Source organism: Ovis canadensis, chromosome 16 (assembly GCF_042477335.2).
Source record: "Ovis canadensis isolate MfBH-ARS-UI-01 breed Bighorn chromosome 16, ARS-UI_OviCan_v2, whole genome shotgun sequence".
Taxonomy (NCBI): Eukaryota; Metazoa; Chordata; class Mammalia; order Artiodactyla; family Bovidae; genus Ovis; species Ovis canadensis.
In genome coordinates this window covers 17,940,673-17,943,847 of record NC_091260.1, presented here as the reverse complement: position 1 = coordinate 17,943,847, position 3,175 = coordinate 17,940,673, and the positions used below count along the sequence as shown (strand labels likewise).

At 50.8% G+C, this 3,175-nt stretch overlaps 1 long non-coding RNA gene across 1 annotated transcript; it reads left to right on the top strand.

The window, feature by feature from the left end:
• Positions 1–370: 370 nt before the first annotated feature.
• Positions 371–1,698, top strand: LOC138421813 (uncharacterized). The gene is made up of 2 exons (XR_011249644.1): positions 371–965; positions 1,106–1,698. It is a non-coding gene; the product is annotated as an uncharacterized lncRNA (long non-coding RNA).
• The last annotated feature ends 1,477 nt before the right edge of the window (positions 1,699–3,175 follow it).

The following is a 3,175-nucleotide window of genomic DNA, read 5'->3' as shown; positions in this document are numbered from 1 at the left end:
ACACACACGGGGACGGTCTGCACACGCAACGCCCAATGAGGGCGCAGGGACAGACGTGCCCCGGCGTGTGTGCCAAGCACGGCTCTGGAGGGCCGGAGCGGACAGGGGAGCAAGGGGAGTTTCACAGGATTGTCCGCTGTACCCTTTGAAATATTTTTGACCGTATGCACTTGGAACACACACAAAGAAAGTACCTATGTACTTAAAATACGTGTCTGGGTACCCGTGTCGTTTCAACAAATTTAAGGCGCGCCAGTAAGCACATTCAAAGGGGGTTTGCTGGTGTCTGGGAACGTATTCCGTAGATACACGTCTCAAAAGTAACCGCTCCACTGTGCTCTAAGTGCTTGAATGTCTACAACAGTCGTGTGTACACTTAAAGACTGGGGACGCGTCAACACGGCCCCTTAGACTCTAAAGTTCAGCGTGTGCTCTTCTCGTGTCTGAATTCCCGCATTTCGCCGATCTGTTGCGAGCGCAAAATGCCATCAGCCATATCCCCTCTGCTGACGCTGAATCTGCTCTGGAATCCCGAAGTTTGTTGTCCTCCGGGTCCCCTGCGCCATGCCCCAGGGAAGCTTTTAAGAAATGCCTACTGAGCCGAATTTCACGGAATCAAATTTTTGGTTTTTTTCTATGCAGCGATTTGCAATCTAGGCTTTCGCAATGTGCTCCACTCGGCTGTGAAAACTTCACCGCATTTCGCAGAGCGGGCTAAAGGCGGGACAAGGAAGGAAGGAAAAAGGAAAGGTGGCGATCGCCCATTTCCAGCTTCAGTTCGACACTGACCAGGCCGCAGCAATCCAGGGTGGAAGATCTGGGGGCCGCGGTGTCAGCCCGAGCCAGGAAGGCCTCACAGATTCTCGAAGACCTCTCTGGAAAGCCGCGGCTGACGACCCCAGCCGGAGCCCCAGCACTGCTGACCCCGCGACGCTCCCCCACCCCCGAGCTTTGGGGAAAAACAGGTACCGGTTCTCCCAGGGCGCTTCCTCCCAAAGCTTCGCGTTCTTGCCAAAGGCTCTTCCAAAGCCGCGACTCGCAAGCTGTCCACCCACCGACCGCGCAGGTGTGCCCCGGCCCTAGAAAATCCATTTTCCTTCTTCAGGGTTTTCCGAATCGTTGTCTACCCAGTTCGAATGTCACCTGACTTTTCCAGCTGTGCCCTTCAGCGGTGGGATCCTGAGTGACTAGTTGCAGCGGCGGCGTCTCGGTTCTCTCCGCCGCTCCGTGCTGTGTTCACTGGAGAAATTTGCAGCAGGAAGGTGAGGCGGGGGACCGCGGGACAGAGGAGAAAGCACGAAATTAACACGAAACGACAACGGAAGTTTGAAAGCGATCTGGGAAACCTTAACACGAGTTTTAAAGCGGGTCACACCTACGGACGCAGGATAAATCGGTTATAGAAATAGACTCCCCAAAGCAGAAGAAAGTGGCTTAGCCAAAAGATGCTAACAAAAACTGTCAAGTCAGAAATGCAAAGGCGTCGGCAAAAGGTAGTTCCTCTTTGAAAAAAAGAAAACAAAACAAATTTTTTAATGTATAATAATCCTTAAATTTGCAATAAATGTCTCTAGAAGGATGTATATCTGTTTTCAGCCAGTAACCACTTGTGTGGGGGTGGGAATTAACTGCGAAGGGGCAAAAGGAAACCTTGTAAAGTTATGCAAATATTTTTGTATTAAAAATTTTTTTTTGTAATTTCTGGTGCTCCTTATACGGGTTTATTCGTATGTCGAGACTCATCAAACAGTACAGTTAAACTGAGTTCGTTTTGTTCTAGGTTAATTATGCCTCAATAGAGTTGATTTTTTAAAAAATAAATAAATAAACCCAGAAACAACTTTGTCTTTAGGGATGGGAACTGGGTGGCTGGGGGAGAGGCCTGGGATACTTTGCATTGTATTACCCTTTTTATGTGTTTATTTTGGGTTTTCGTCATTGTTTTGTTTTTACGGTGTATTACTTATTCAAGATATATAATGAGGATATTCCCTGATGTGAATATAAAGCTATTGTTAAGGAAACCAACAAATGGAAGAAGATGCTAGTACATCTCCTTGTAGGAATAAGAAGAAGTGCGCCTTGCCCAAGTCCAAAACATATTTGGGAAAGTGAAACATCTTTAAGGTATGTTCAGATTTGTTTCACTTGCTTGTTTGCTCCTATGTGCCAGATACCAACGGAAAATGAGGACCCGAAACTCTTCTGGTGCTTGCATATGGTGGGGGTGGTTGTCATCTTCTTGAGGACTGGAGGACTTAAAGGGCAGGCCAGCCACGGGAGCGCTCCACGCAAGGCCACGCGAGGCTTTCGTGGCCACTGTGCCCGGCATCCCACGAGTAGAGAGCACTATCCCGCTTGGAGCAAAAATGCGGTGGCCCCTTGCGCCGCCGGGAGAAGGCCAGATCCCGAACACCGTAAGAGTCCTCCGGAAGGCGGAAGCAAGGTCTCACTGAGGCTAAGCAGGCCGGCGGGATCTACGGAGCCCAGAGCGGCCGGCGGGCGCAGCCTCTGTGGACCCAGGGCCTGGCCCACCTCCTTATGGAGAGCAGGGACTGCAAGGGTCCCACCTCTGAGTGGGGAACCAGATATAATATGCCTCCATTTATCGCCTGCAAGATAGGGAAGAGTCATTTTGGCCTTGTTAGGACAGATTCCAGATCTGGTTCCGACTCAGAGCTATTTCAGATAGAGTTTTGGAGGCTGGCCCTCAAGAAACAGATGGACAGTGGGTCCAAGGCCAGGAGCCAGAAAATCCGGGACCTGTCAGAATGGCTAGCCTGTGGGCAGGGCCTGCGTGGGGTTAGCAAGCCTTCCTGCCAGCCTCATTGACTGCCACACTCACAGACACCAGACCAACATCACCGTCAAGCAACAAGCCAGGGCACTGACTAGTGTGGGGGAGCTGCATTCCCAGTGACCCCCTCAAAACTGGGGTCTAGCCCTGGACCAAAGAGAAGGTCAGGGAGAAATCAGGAGGGCCAATTTGCTGAGTGGTATTTGGGACCACTGAGGTCCTGTTCCTCCACGCACGTGTGTTAAGTCCTTTCAGTCATGTTTGACTGTTTATATCCCTGACTGTAGCCTGCCAGGCTCCTCTGTCCATGGGATTTTCCAAGCAAGAATACTGGAGTGGGTTGCCATGCCCTCCTCCAGGGATCTTCCCCACCCAGGG